Source organism: Pongo pygmaeus, chromosome 10 (assembly GCF_028885625.2).
Source record: "Pongo pygmaeus isolate AG05252 chromosome 10, NHGRI_mPonPyg2-v2.0_pri, whole genome shotgun sequence".
NCBI lineage: Eukaryota > Metazoa > Chordata > Mammalia > Primates > Hominidae > Pongo > Pongo pygmaeus.
The window spans coordinates 112,475,745-112,491,374 of NC_072383.2; the positions used below are offsets into that span (position 1 = coordinate 112,475,745).

General features: G+C 51.1%; 1 pseudogene; it reads right to left on the reverse strand.

Moving 5' to 3' along the window:
- Positions 1-460: 460 nt before the first annotated feature.
- Positions 461-729, reverse strand: LOC129010774 (dynein light chain 1, cytoplasmic-like; annotated as a pseudogene).
- Between the last annotated feature and the right edge of the window lie 14,901 nt (positions 730-15,630).

Below are 15,630 nucleotides of genomic sequence, written 5' to 3' on the forward strand. Positions count from 1 at the left end.
CTGGGAGCCCAAGGCGGGCAGATCACTTGAGGCCAGGAGTTTGAGACCAGCCTGGGAAACATGGGGAAACCCCGTCTCCACCAAAAATACAAAAATTAGCTGGATGTGGTGGTGCGCGCCTGTAATCCCAGCTACTCGAGAGGCTGAGGTAGGAGAATCACTTGAACCCAGGAGGCAGAGATTGTAGTGAGCCGAGATTGTGCCACTGCACACTCCAGCCTGGGTAACAGAGTGGAACTCTATCTAAAAAAAAAAAAGAAAAAAAAGAAAAGAAATACAAATGTAGGCGATTTTGCTAATTGTTTTATAACCATAACAAACTAGTTCAGTGACTGTCCTGTATAAAACACAATGAAGGTTCCAAGATCAAGGGTAAAAATTTCAGTCTCTGGTTTTTGGGACTTAGGGTGCAGTTCTTGATTTTGGTTGGATCACTGGGTGCGTGGTACAGTCCATGCTTTTAAGCAGATTTGAACAGAAGAGTGGCCACTTGGCCCAGGTGGAAACAGATGAAGCATTTGGTTTCATGTGTCACATAACTCCTGAAGTTCCTCCCCACAATGCAAGCCGCATGGGATTGGACTTCTTGTCAAATTCCTTCTTGATATGAGCTGGAATGTCCTTCTCTATATTCTATTTCTCTAGCGCCCGAGTAGTGCACTCCACCAAGTCCTGTTGCATCTCTTCCAAGATGTCAGCATTTTTTATTATAGCCTTTAGGTTGCACATGGTTACCTAGGGAGCAAGCAACCCTCCTACCTTGGCCTCCCAAAGTGCTGTGATTACAGGCATGAGCCACCATGCTCAGCCATGTCTGGAGTTTTCTAGGTACAGAACGACCATGTCCTGGTTAAAATGCAGCTGGAAGCACATTCCCTAGAAGCAAATGTGGCATGTAGAATATTATATATTATTTCTGGGACAGCTACCTTGACATCCATCTTTTATGATAATCCTTTGGTCTTAGATGATTCCAGCACACAAGGCAGTATGTACACAGTAGGTAGGTATTTCTTCAACAAATGTTTGTTGGTGTATTAGTCCATTCTCACACTGCTAATAAAGACATACCTGAGACTGGGTAATTTACAAAGGAAAGAGGTTTAATTGATTCACAGTTCAGTATGGCTGGGGAGGCCTCAGCAAACTTACAATCATGGAGGAAGGAGAAGCAAACACGTCCTTCTTCATATGGCAGTGGGGAGAAGAAGAATGAGTGCCTAGTGAAGGGGGAAACCCTTATAAAACCATCAGATCTTGTGAGAACTAAATATCATGAGAACAGATGGGGGAAATGGCCCCCATGATTTAAGTATCTCCACCTGGTCCCTCCCACAACACATGGGGATTACAGGAACTAAAATTCAAGATGAAATTTGGGTGGGGACGAAGCCAAACTATATCAGTTGGTTACAAGTCAATATGCCACACACTTAGGCAGACAGCTGCATATTTAGCATTTATACTATAGGGCGGATGCCTTCTCCTTGGGCATGATGGTTTCTCTTGGCCCAATTGGACCTTAACACTTGCTGGCATTAGATTAAGTGGACAGGATGGGGACTGCCCTGATGCCGGATTCTTGGAACCAAAGCTCACAGTTTCATCTCATCCCATGTCATTCGTGCTCTCAGTCTTCCATGATTTTGAGACCTTAACTCTGTGCTATCTAGAACCTGTGGCCATCCATATGATTTATATTTCATTGCAGACTTTTACTTTACAAGAATTTACATGGGACTTGAGGAAACACAAAATGCAAATAAACGTTCTTTTTTGTTTGTTTTCTAACACTGTATAATGAATCTGCACATCCCATAACTTTTCTTTCATATTCCACAAAAAGTTTATTGTCACAATATGCCTCAAATCCTGGAAGCCCAGGGAATAGCAGAGCTCATGTGGAAAGATGTTCTACTTTCCACTGTTTTTCACTTTCCATCATCTTTGGCCCTTCCCCATCCAGGCTCAATGGATACACAAATTAAACCCCAAGAAGCAGTCTTTCTGCAAGGGTGCTGTCTGTCCACCAAACTTGCTTTTGGGTGAAATAAGGATCACATATAAAATAAGGATTCATGCCTATCTTGATTCATTTCATCTTAGCCCTTCCCCCAAAATATGGAACTTGAAGTGGAGATATTTAAGTAAGCAATAGATTCATTTTACCATCAGAGATGGCTCTTTCAAGCATAGTGTCCATCTTAGAGTCTTAAGGCTGCTGCTTTTGAATTCAGACTCACCCATATTGTTATTCCCCCATCCACAGCCCCAAACCCTTACTCCACGGATCAACTCAAGAATGCATTTGAGAGCAAGTAACAGAAAAGCCAACTATGGCTTAAACAGATGGGAGCCGTTCTTCTTATATAATGAAGAGTCTGGAGGGAGGTAACTGGTGTGGATTAAATAGCTTGTTTGTCTTTGTGATTCTTTTGTTTGCTTGTTTTTTGAGACAGAGTCTTGCTCTGTTGCCCAGGCTGGAGTGCAGTGGTGCGATCTTGGCTCACTGCAACCTCTGCCTCCTAGGTTCAAGCGATTCTCATGCCTCAGCCTCCCGAGTAGCTGGGATTACAGATGCGCACCACCACACCCTGCTAATTTTTGTATTTTTAGTAGAGATGAGGCTTCATCATGGGGGACAGGCTGGTCTCAAACTCCTGACCTCAAGTGATCCACCCATCTTGGCCTCCCAAAGTGCTGGGATTGCAGGCATGAGCCATCAAGCCCAGCTTCTGTCTTTGTGATTCTATTGGCCTTTGCCTCACGGTTGGGAAATAGCTGTCATGGCTCCAGACATCCCAACTGCCTCTGTTAAAGAAAGACAGAAAGAAGGCAGGAAGGGAGAGGGCCTACGGTTTCACTATCATTTTAATCAGGAAAACAAAAACTTTTCTGGAAAACTCCTAGCAGATTTCTGGTTTTTTTTTTTTTTTTTTTTTTTGATGGAGTCTTGCTCTGCTACCTACGCTGGAGTGCAGGAGTGCAGTGGCACGATCTCAGCTCACTGCAACCTTTGCCTCCCGGGTTCAAAAGGTTCTCCTGCCTCAGCCTGCCGAGTAGCTAAGATTACAGGCACCTGCCACTACTCCCAGGTAATTTTTTGTATTTTGAGTAGAAAAGAGGTTTCACCATGTTGGCAGGCTGGTCTTGAACTCCTGACCAGCGATCCACCCACCTTGGCCTCCCAAAGTGCTGGGATTACAGGCGTGAGCAACCACACCCAGCCAGATTTCTGTTTATGTCTGATTGGCTAGAACTCTGTCTTGGACACCCCCTAGCTGCCATCAGGGCTGAGAAATCAAGTGGAAGGCAGCACTGGTGAAGGGGATGGGAAATAACTGGTTATCCCACAGTGTCTGCCGCGTCCTGTTTTCACCCCGTCTCCTGCACCTCACTGTTGCATCATTGAACCTTCCAGTTTCAATGAATGGCAAGCTCTCAACAGTTGCTTCTATGAGGCTAAATATCTCTCCAGTTCATTCCGCACATGGATTGTGTTCCAGAAACCCGGGCCAACTTTACATCCTCAAACACAAAGTCTCCCCGCTTCTGGACTTTTGAACTTTCTTTTCCCTCCACCCCAGGTACTGCTGGCCCCAGCTCCATTCTCAGCAAACATGGGTGGTATCTTCTTAGCCTTCAAATCTTGCCTGAAATGTCACCTCCTTAGGGTGACCTTCCTGGGCCACTGCAACCTAAAATCAGCCCTTTCTTTACCCCTCATCCCTATCGGAAATGATAAATGTTTTTGTTCCTGCCTTATTATCTGTTTTCCCAGGAGACCTCAGAAGAACTTTCTCTCCTACTATAGTATGCCCACGTGCAAAAAACAGTGTAAAGATGTTGATGAATGTTTGTTGAATGAATGTGTGAATACGTGAAAGGGAGGAGGGAAAAATTCCAGTAGTCTCTGAACTGTTGGTATATATTGTCAAGTGGGGACCATGGCCCAAATAAGTACAGAACTTTAAATGGTTACTACAGCACTTGTTAGGAGTAAAATGCATGTACATGCAAACACGCACACACACACACACACGCCAAAATAAGACAATTAAATAAGAAAAAAGCAGAGGAATATTGAGGTAAGGGAAAGAAGTAGAGGCAAACTTTGTTGCCAGCATTTTTGCTTCATTATTCCATCTTAAGGAGTACGAGGCTGAAGGCAGGCGGCCTCACCGAACAGATAACAGAATTTGTCATTTGCAGTGGCCGTGTTATTTTTAGATCCAAATGCATTTCTTTCAACGTGGACTCCATATTGCTAGCTGCCAGCTCATGCAAATCGGGCCTCCATATGGAGGGACCAGGCTCTATTTTACATGTAATGCAGATGTGCATCTTTGTTTGAAATAGGTTAGCTTGAAAACAGCCCTGCTCCACCCAGCTACAGGGGTCTCAGTGCATGTGTGAAGTTGGTCTTTCATCACTGTGGCAACCTCCCACCTGGATGCCCCCTTTCTAAGAGGTCACCTGCATGCAAAGGTCATTCCCAGTACACTTCAGCCCTCCAAGACCAGAGACTGTGTCTCTCATGTTTGCCACTCTTGTGCTCAGCACCTAGTGGTGTTTATTAAATGCTCATAGCATTAATATCTGAACCCCATCTTGTTTTGCTCTTTCAGAAGCCTCTGCACCTCTCACATGGAGTTCATTCAATTCGTTCTTGTCTTCTGAACCCCACATGCCATTTTAAGCTCTTTCACTACAGGGTCTGCAGCTCTGCCCCTCAACGCCAAGCCCCGTGCCTGGTCAATCACAGATCTCTGCAAATGGCGATTCCAGAGTTGATGCCCAGCTTTCAAAATGCTGAGTACAAATTCCCTGCCTCTGTGAACTCTGAACAAAGAGAGGTGTTGCTTTTTGGCAAACGAGGTTGTCAAGAAGCTTGCGGAAAGAAGCCTCCCTCTGGCCCCTAACCTCCCTGAACCTTCCTTTGCCCCATCTTCTGCTTCTGGAATATTCTGGATTTGGAGAACATCAGTTACACATGAAGGGAGACATGAGGGAACCAAGTGGGTGGAGAGAGAAGCAGAAATCTGTCTCTGCAAAAGCACTGTCTAGAGTCTCCTCGAACCCTTGGGGCAAACCCTGAAGACCTTCCTTTATCTCCATCCTTCCTGGACAATCTCAGCAGCCGAGACCTCCTCCTCTCCATGCACAGTGCCCAGCCCCTCCTTCTCCCATTGCTGGACTCCATCCAGCCAGCCATGTTTGCTTCTGTGGAAATTTCCCCCACCCAAATTCTTCTCTGGCCCCAACTATCCCAGCCACGAAGGGAGAGTGAGCTCCATGTAGAACGAACTGAGCCTGCTGTGCGGAAGACAGACCTTGCCTACTTAGCAGGAGGGCAGAACTGACCTCCTTGCAGGCCCGGGTAGCCTCAGGTGCCCACTGCCAGGGAGCAAATGGTCAGGACCTCGGTGGCATTCTCCCTCTTTCTCAAGGACAGGAGGGTGACCATCTGGGCCTTGGCCAGAGTTCCACGGAGGAAGCCCCAGCCTTTTCTCTCCAGCAATGATGCCATTATCAAAACCAGGAGAGGGAATTTGAATAAAAAGGAGGAGGGAGAGAGAGTCACCCCCCACCCCCACTGTGGTTTCCAGGCGACACGTCGTCTGTTGCGGTCGCTGTCATACAAACCCTTTCCCCGTAAGACGGCGGGTCCCACGGGGAGAAAGGGTGAAGAGGAATATTTTATCAGCCGTGTACATATGTAACCAGAAAAGGGGCTGAAAAGCAAAACCTCGTTTCCCTGAATAGGGGGAAGGAGGGAGGGGGTGGGGACGCTGGTGGAGGTGGCAGAAGGGACTTATCTTTAGGAGGTCAACAGTGGGAACATGCGGTGACTGATTTCCACCCTCCGTCTTGTCAACGCGGGGAGCGTCTGCACAGACGGCTGTTTGGGGCACAAAGTTTAAAAGGCATCTTGTTTTTGTATTTAGATATAAGAACCCAATATACATAGCATAAGTGAAAGAAAAAAGAATAATAAATATTCTAAAACCATGCCAGAATGGGGTGGTTGAGTCTTTAGAGAATGGGACATGAATTTCTCATTCATGGGCTACTTCTCACTCATGGTTTGAAGATTACTTTGCTCCTTTGGGGAAGAAACCCTAAGCACTGGGAGGCCTGCCTTCCTCTGTATTGAAGTCTCACGTTCATTCTACAGCACGGGGCAGTGCGGCACTGGGCTGGAGAAAGTCCAGCTTCCCCGTCCAGGTCTGAGAAGCCTGGAGGCCTGGTCAGCATTGAATGTCCAAGCATGCAGGGCAGAAGAGACGATTTCATCTCTGCTCCGCAAAAGGCAGCCATCTCGCCCCTTCCCCACTAAGCACCGTCCTCAGAGGACCTTAACAATGAGTTAAAAGAAAACAATTGTGATGACACACGAGCTTTGCCCAAGAGTTTAGTGTGAATGCAACTAACCTTGCAGACAGTCACCAGCCCGCTTGCCTGGGGGAAGTGACCACTCACAAGGTACTTCACGAAGGAGGCTGGTTTATTTATGCCGCTTTGTTTATTGTGCTGGTTGGGGAAGTCTAGCGGGAGAAGGTGAAGCTGTGCGTTCTCTGGGAGGCATTTTTCTGGTGACTGGTCTGTAAGCCCGTTTCCAAAGAACACGGCATGAAAATGATCAGATGTGAAGACAGCCATCCTGCAACCACTCTACCCAAATGCTCGGGTGGGGCTCCTGTTACTACTGGCTCATTCAAAAGTTTGGGAGGTTAGGAAATAAAAAAGTTAAGCAAAGAGGAATGGAGACAGAATGAGAGGGAGAGAAGAGGAGAAAGAGAGAGAGAGAGAGAGAGGTGAGAAACGCAAGAACCCATCTGGACCATGCATCACATTGAAATTGCCCCGCATTAAAAATTCACCAGCCAGTGAATTTTCAAGGGATTTGTAGTAATTAGATGACAAAATGCTGGCAAATCTCAGGCTTGCCAAAGATGTTACTCAGGGGTCAAAGACTCGACACTTTCGGCTGGGTAATTTGTAAGTGTCAATCACTCGCAGCCATCAGAGAGGATGCAGCGATCTAACGGCTGCATTCTAAGTAAGTCAGGCGAGCCCGCAGCCGGCCGGCTGCCAGCAAGCCCCCAGACCCCGCGGCCTGCCGCTCTCTGCCCCGCTCCCGGCTGGGGCACAGACAGCGGCTGCGGCCTCGCCAGGGACTTGGAGCCAGGCGGGCCGACCCAAGTTTCCAACTTCTAGTTTGATTTGATCCCCATTTATTCTTTTTTGAAAGCTGCGGAGGCTTGCCAGGAGTTGAACGTCCCACCTTCGTGGAGGACAAAGTTCCCTGTTGTGCTGGTGCCATCAAAGGGTGACATGGGGCTCTCTGCATTTGTGCAGGGTGGCCATTTCAGTGTCAAGGAGACTAGGTTCTCCTGCTTCGAGCTGCGTGATACTCAGCCCCTGGGACCTCAGTCTTCTGATCTGTGAAGTGGGGATAAGATGACTTACCTTGAAGGGTGGTGATGACTAAGGAGGGAGCCCGCGGCACTCTCTGCCTACAAACTCGTTCACTCCATATCCATGTGCCTTTGTCCAGGCGTCGTTCTGGGCACTGGGGACTCAACAGAGACCAAGATAACACACCCTGCCCTCATGGAACATTCTAGTTGGGGAGGGAGGAGAAGCAATAAACAAATAAATATAAAGTATGTCAGACGATGTTAAGTGCTAGGAAGAAAATCAAAGGAGTTGGGGACAGAGCGTGTTGGGGGTGGTACTTTACACAGGATGGAAGGGAAGGCCTCTCTGATGAGGCCACATCTGAGCAGAGACCTGGAGAAAAGAAGCGGACAGACAGCATAAGCGACTGCAAGGTGGCCCTAGTGGCTGAAGTGGAGCAGACAATTCTAATCACAATGAGAATTATTACCATGAGGCTGGAGACCACTGGGCAAAGGCAGCAGGGATACAGTGGGGGCTCGGCTCCAGAAGCCTTTGACACTTTGAAGCTTCAAGAAGCTGGACTCGTGTTGCCCAGCCTGACGGCCCCTGATAACCCCGATTCCAGAGCCCTACGAGGGCAGAGAAAGCACCCCGAGATGCCCACATGTGGTGCCTGACCCTGCCTATGGGCCAGGGCTGACACTGGCGGGAGGGTCTCATTCCAGTTGCTGGCACTGATTAAAAGTGAGCTGCAAAGGGGACCAGTGAGCCTGAGGGGAAATTGATGCTGTGACAGCTGCAGCCGGCTGGGACTGCCTGGACCCGACCGGAAGCTGTTTGCAAGATGATGGCCCCGTTTTCTCCCTCCCTGCTCCAGGCCATCCAGGTATCTTCTGGAAAGAACACTGACTTCAGAGTCAGATGGACAGGGGTGGGGAGAGGGGGTGGATGGGTCTGAAGCCTGAGGCCTGAGTCTGTCGTTTCTGAGCTGTGTGACCCTGGGCAAGTCACCACACCTCTCTGAGCCTCAGTTGCTGCACCGAAACATGGGCATAAGAGCCTCCCTCACATGGTTATGGGCCGGCATTGTTAATGAGCATCTGGGGGAGGGCAGATTCTCAAAAGTAGCACTTCCAACCCCCCTATAACTAAAGATGATCACACCCCTGGCTATCACAATCAAAGCAAGAATTCTGCAGCTGAACCACACTTTAGGGAAATGGACCGGGGGCAAATTGCTGCTCTAAAAGATAAGGAGCTGCTACAGGATGTCTTTGTGCGGTTTGCTGTTCAGTTTGCAAAATAAATGTCCCAAAGTGGGATCTCTGTGCGGTGTCTCTTTTTGTATTTGGGGAATGCTTGTCTTGGAGCCAGAGCCAGTGTTTGTAAATCACTTTCTCCTTTGAGTTCTTCCTGGCCATTTCATATTTTTGTGTGTGTGGTGGGGGCAGGGCACAGTGTGGGGTATATTTGCTTCCCCTCACCCGCCTCCTTCCTGGGCCTGGGTCTCCATCCCAGCCAGCCTTTGCTGCAGGTTTAACTGGGCTGTGAAACTACTCAAGGGGAAAATGAGAAACTATCCAGTGTTTCATGGGAGGCAACGGGCTGGGCCTTCCGAGCTCCGATGGCAAACCCTCTCCAGCCGCCAGCCATGGATGCAGAGAGCCCCTGGATTCCCTCCGACCAGGGGGCAAGTGTCCCCTGCCCCCACTGAATCCTCGTGGTGCTTCCCCACATCAGGAAGGCGACAAGGCCCACTTGAGATGCAAATAAATATTAGCAGCAGTGGCAAGCTGGCCCATCTATTCCCCATGGCCCTTCATGAATATCGCTCATCTTTGCAGTTTAGATGGGGAAATTTCAAGCTGACCTGGCATCTGCCTAAGAATCGATGGGACCAAGAATAGGAATGTAAATAACAAGAACAGGCACCACACCAGTGGTGGCCGTTTACTGAGCACTTACTATGTGCAGGCCCTGTGTTGAGGGGCCCTGGACAAGCTTCCTCCCGGTCATCCTCAGGGCAGCTGTAGCATGACTGTCACCTCATCGGCGAGGCTGTGCCTGGGTCCCGAGTGAGGGCACTCCCTGACCGATGCGGTGCCTGCCCCTTGCTCTGACGACATTGCAGTCCCCTCTGCCTGACATTACGTTCTGACTTGCGGAATGTCTGTCTCTGGGAGTGAGATGTGAGCTTCAGAGGGGCGGGGCTTTCTGTCTGTTCTCTTCACCGCGGTATCCCCAGTGCCTAGAAAAAGTCTTGGCACTTAGGTGCCATTCAATACACACTTACCAAATAAGCGGATCCCCACTTTATAGAGATGGAACAGGGGCCACGAGGATCCCAGGGGCAGGTGGGCAGGGCTGGATCTCGGCCACAGTGCAGGGCCATGGGCCATGCCCTGGTTCTTGACCTTCCACCCACCCACTCCTGGACGTGTCCTTTAGCATTTAACATTTGATCAGGAGAGGGGGCACTCACCCAACCTACGCCCTGTTTCCTCACAATTCAAACCTTTCCCGTCTGGCTGACTCACACCTTCCAGCAAAGGGCCGGGTGACCACACAAGCTGGGAGAAGATGCTCAGAGTATGCTTTTGAAGCTCATCTCTCTCTCTCTTTTTTTTTTTTTTTTTTGAGACAGAGTCTTGCTCTGTCACCCAGGCTGGAGTGCAGTGGCAGGATCTCAGCTCACTGCAAACTCCACCTCCTGGGTTCACGCCATTCTCCTGCCTCAGGCTCCTGAGTAGCTGGGACTACAGGCGCCCGCCACCATGCCCGGCTAATTTTTTGTATTTTTAGTACAGACAGGGTTTCACCGTGTTAGTCAGGATGGTCTCAATCTCCTGACCTCATGATCCATCCACCTCGGCCTCCCAAAATGCTGGGATCACAGGTGTGAGCCACCGCGCCCGGCTGAAGCTCATCTCTTGATGGGCTCTGACTTCCATAGGCTGAGTGGTGCAGGCAGAGGTCCCGCCTGCCGGGAGCCCCCTGCCAGGAGCACAGGCAGGCGTGGAAGGGACCATCCCAAAGTTATGGTGTGCTGTGGTCAAGGGTATAGGCCCTGGAGCCAGATTCTCTGACTTCTAAGCCTACTCCTGCCACTTAGAAGCTGTGTGGTCTTGGGCACTCCATGACACCTCTCTGTGCCTTGTTTCCTTGTCTGGAAAAAGGGGAGAACACTAGTATCTGTTTCAAAGGCTGAATGAGTTCATTCACCTAGAGGACTTAGAACAGGGTCAGTGCTCATGGACTTCATGATCCAGAAGAACTGGATCCTCACACATGCCAGAGTGAAATGGAACATGGTGTGCCTGGGGTGTTTTTTTCTTTTTCTTTTTTTTTTTTTGAGATGGGAGTTTCACTCTTGTTGCCCAGACTGGAGAGCAATGGCGCGATCTCAGCTCACTACAACCTCCACCTCCCAGGTTCAAGAGATTCTCCTGCCTCAGCCTCCCAAGTAGCCAGGCACCCGCCACCACGCACCGCTAGTTTTTGTATTCTTAGTAGAGACAGGGCTTCTCCATGTTGGTCAGGCTGGTCTCGAACTCCCAACCTCAGGTGATCCACCCTCCCCGGCCTTCCAAAGTGCTGGGATTACAGGTGTGCCTGGATGGATGCAGCGTCTTCTGATTTGAGCCCCACATTTCTCCCGTCCCTAATCTGGGTTGACCATTGTCCCTGATGGAAGGGAATCTTTTGAAGGTAGAGAAGCTGTCCTCTCCTGGAGCTGGGCTGCAGCAGACACCATGAGTGGGAGCATGCAGTTGCTTCTGGGAACCGATCGCGTCTTAACGGCTAGGGACAGTGGCACCAAGACGGCGCTGCACCAGGAAAATAAAGGATTCGGTATGATTGATTCTCTGCAAATCCCCCCATCAGCTCCTGCTGAGAACCCAACGCTCCTTCTGGTGCGAGAGGGAAGGGGAAGTTCTGTCAGCCACCAGCAGCCTGCAGCTGGGGGCTGGAGGGAGATGTCCAGTTTCCAGAGCCTTCCATTGCTTTCTCCAATGGGTAGGAGCACATGCCTGTATTTAAGACATTAGGTAAAGACTGACCCAGCCAGCTGAGGGGTACAGCGCCAGGTGGAGAGCACAGACCCCAGAGTCAGGCCGCCTGGTTCTAACCCTGGCTCACCCATGAGCTGTGTGGTCTTGAGCAAGTGACAGGCCCTCTCTGGGCTCCTGCTTCCTCACGGGAGATAAGGATGGCAATAATGGTACCCATCTTGTGGGATGGTGTGAGGGTTGAATGAGTTAACCCATGACTAGGACAATGATGACAATCACATGTCACGGTAGTGGATGAACCGAGACTCCAACGGGGGAGGTGGAGGGAAGGAGGAAAGCGACCCTCATCCAATGCCCACAGTGTGCAGGGGGCTTTCTACCTCCCATTTCAGTCTCCTGACCTCACCCTACAGATGGGGATGTGGCTGAGGGAGGCACAGTGCTTGCCTGAGTCACACAGCCGGGAGGCAACACACCCAGGTGCACTCAGTTAATCCTCGGAGGTGAGTGTTCCTCTCATGCCTGTTTTAAAAAGGAGGAAACTGAGGCACAGAACAGGCCTGAGGTAACTGCCCTGAGGTCACAGAGCTTGTAAGCAGTAGAGCCAGATTTGCACCCAGCACTCTGGCTGGTTCCCATGAAACTGTCCACAATTCAGGCTTCCAGCTGGTTCTGCTGAAGATTGAGCCCGTTGCTCACAGGAAGTGCTCAGAACAGGGCTGGGTGCCACCCTCGACTCTCAGGGCCCCAAGCTCTCAGGGCGCTTTCTCCCCTGGACCGTGGCCCCAGGAGTCTCACCCCTCCTGGAGCACTCTGCCCAGACAACTCATCTTTCCTGGGATCCCCAGTCAGACCCCACAACTGCAGAGAGAGGCACTGGCTCTCAGCCGGGACGGAGAAGAGACCCGCAGGGCTCTCATGTTCCTGACGCCAACCAAAACACTAGGGTGGGCATCAGACATCCCTGAAAGGCTGCAGCCCTTTCCTCAGCCCTGCCTGGGACCGACAGCTGCCTCCTTCTACCCTGAGGAAGCCCACCAGCCCCTGGCCCCTCGTCACACTGCAGGGGTTTTTGAAGCATTCCCTTGGGCTACACATGCTCTGTGCCAGGGCTTAGAGCCTGCTGCCGGTGAGGGGACCTCCTCTCCCCAGGCTGTTTGGCGGCCCCTCCAGTGAGCAACCACGGCCACCTTGTTGCCTGTGGCTCTGCTGTCGGGTTTTCCAATTCTGGTCACATCATGCCCACACCTGCCTGCTGCCCGCCGCTGCCACTCTCCTTCCCCAGACCCAGTTTGGGGTGAAAGCCTTGCTTATTAGTCAATCTGGATCTCACTTACTGTGAATTACCAGGCCTCATTGATATTCATGAGTGGTCACATCTGAAACCTCAGTCAGCTGCCACGTGACTCCCTGCCTCGGGGAGGAGGCCGGTCTGAGGACAGGGGCACCTGCGCAGCCCTGACCCAAGGCGTCGGCCCCCAGATGGGGACAGTTCAGTGTCCTGGGAGCAGCCGCCAGCTGATGGCATTCCATCCTGGGACTGGAGGCGCCAGCAGGGCTTTCCAGCGGGGCAGGTAATGGAGAAGAGGGGCTGGGGGCTGGGGTTGGAAGGGAGCCGGCGCCACGCACTCAGTTCCCGCTGCTGCACCTTTGCACAGGCCGCTCCTCCCTCCTGAACCTCCTCTTCCCTTTGCTCAGCTGCCTGCTACTCTCCCTTGGCTGGAAAATCACTTCCTAGAGAAATCTGCTCATTGTTCCTCTGAAGGGGGCTCCCCAGCATCCTTCTCCAATGGCACCCTGCACTGTCCCTGCACACATATTACACAGGTGCCACTGGTTGTCATTTTGGGTCTGGATGTGTGGGGATGACTCCCATGGGGACCTGGATGTGGATCCTTGGCTTACCAACCAGTGCCTGGCACTGGGCAGCATTTAGCAAAACTTGGTGGAATGAATGGTTTATGTGTTTCCTGCAAACCAGGCACTCTGCCGTGGCTCAACACTCATCTCCTGGGTCTTCCTAACACCCCTGGGAAGGAATGGACACGTTATCCCTGTTTTCAGATGAGGAAGCAGATGCAGAGATGTGGGAATCGGGAAGGAGAATCCTGGCTGGGGTGATTTTCCAGCCTGTGCTTCCAGATTAAAGGGAGAAGCTTGACCTGTCACTCCTAAGGGACTGGGTTTCTTTTTCTGAGACAAGAGTCTCACTGTGTTGCCCAGGCTGGAGTGCAGTGGCGCGATCTAAGTCGCTGCAACCTCCGTCTCCTGGGTTCAAGTGATTCTTCTGCCTCAGCCTCCCAAGTAGCTGAGACTATAGGTACCCACCACCATGCCCGGCTAATTTTTGTATTTTTAGTAGAGACAGGGTTTCACCATGTTAACCAGGCTGGTCTTGAACTCCCGACCTCAGGTGATCCACCCGCCTCAGCCTCTCAAAGTGCTAGGGTTACAGGCGTGAGCCACCATGCCTGGCCAGGGCCTGGGTTTCTTGGAAGCACTGGAATCTCATCTCGAGGGGCCAATGTCTTCTGCCCCAGAAGCCAGGACTTTCAGGCAAGATGCAATCAAAGTAAAAACAGAACAATCAACTCAGAAAACACAAACATTGACTGCAACCCTTCCCATCTATCATCCCGCCTCATTTTGAAAACCGCTTTACTGAGTCCGTTGGGTGGAGGGCGAGGGGAGAGGTATGAATACACTATTCTTCTAAGTAGATCACCTACCTAACCAGAGAGAAGAGAGACTGAAGAATCGGGACTGCTTTTAAGACACCAGGAAGTTAAAAATCTGGGCATCTCTGGGCAGGAACAAGGACAAGTTGGTTTTTCATCTCCCCCCAGAAATGAGGCCACCCCAGCTGGGTGGCGAGGCAGGGTGGGGCAGCTTGCCCCCGATTCAGGGCTCCACAGCGAGGGCAGGGAGGCCTAGGGAATTGGAGAGGAAGCAGAATGCAGAGAAATGAGGCTAAATCCAAAACTCAGATTTCTAAATTCAAAGGTTTCCCAGGGAAAATCGGGTTTGAAATGACTGAGTCTTGGGAACCAGAATGAACTAGATCCGGCTGTTGAAGAGCCCTGGGGGCGCATTTTAAACCGGGGATGGGCACCATTTCCAATCCACACCGCAGCCAATCTGAGCAGGCCGGGAGAGCGAACGAACGTGTGGGCACGTGCAGGGTCTGCTACGGAGGAGGTGGGTGGGGGGAAGGAGGGGGGTCCGGTTTGCCATCTGCCCTGGCCGGGAAGGAGGGATTGGCCTTGAGCTGGCTGGGCTGGCTTCCCTTCCTTAAAGATGATTGGGACTGGAGGCTGCCTGGTCCGAGGGAACCTGTCAGTGACCTCTGGGTGGTCCTGGGATCCACCTGGCTGTGATGATCAAGCCGGTTGGACCACAGTGAGGGAGAAAGACAAAGAGCACAGACCCCTTTGGCAGGAGGGAACTAATTTGCTGGCCCACTCACACCTGGGGATTGGGGAGCGCCATCTGGGTCCCTTGGCAGCACAAATGCCCCTGAAGTCGGAAGACAACCATGGGTGAGGCTGAGCTCACCTGCTGGCCAGAACTTTCCTGGTTTTGGCAATGACAAGTCTCTGAATGCTCCGTTTCTCAAGGGGACAGACTAGGGGCTACCTGCATGCTAGCAAACACTTAGTGGGTGCCTCTCGCTTGTGGACGCTGCTGTGAATAAGACATGGTTTCTGTTCTCAAATTGCTGGCAGCAGGGTGACAGAGCACAGAGACTCTACAGTGCAGTGAGGGAAGTACCCTATAGCAGTGGCAAGCGCTACAGAGGACCAGAGGGAGAGCACCTGTCTTGGGTGGTCAGTGGACTGCTCAGAGGAAGTGATGTCGAGATCTCAGGATAAGCAGGTGGTAACTAGGGGAGTGGGGTGAGGGAAGGGGGAGAGGGAGGCTGTCCCACTAATCTAGGCAGCATATGGGGGCTGGCACAAAGATGGTGCCCAAGGAAAATGATGGATACAAGATATGTTTAAGAGGTATGTGGGAGACAGACTGTATTCATGGTCCCAGTTTTTTGTCCCTTTCTAGCCCATATCCATGCCTTCTGATAGACCCCTCCCTTGCTGACTTGAAGCTCCACCATGAGAATTGCTTTGACCAATGGGGCAGGCAGCAAACTTGGCACAAGAGGCTTTGAATAAACTCTTCCTCTCTGGCTCCTCTGCCTCACCCATGAAAAGAT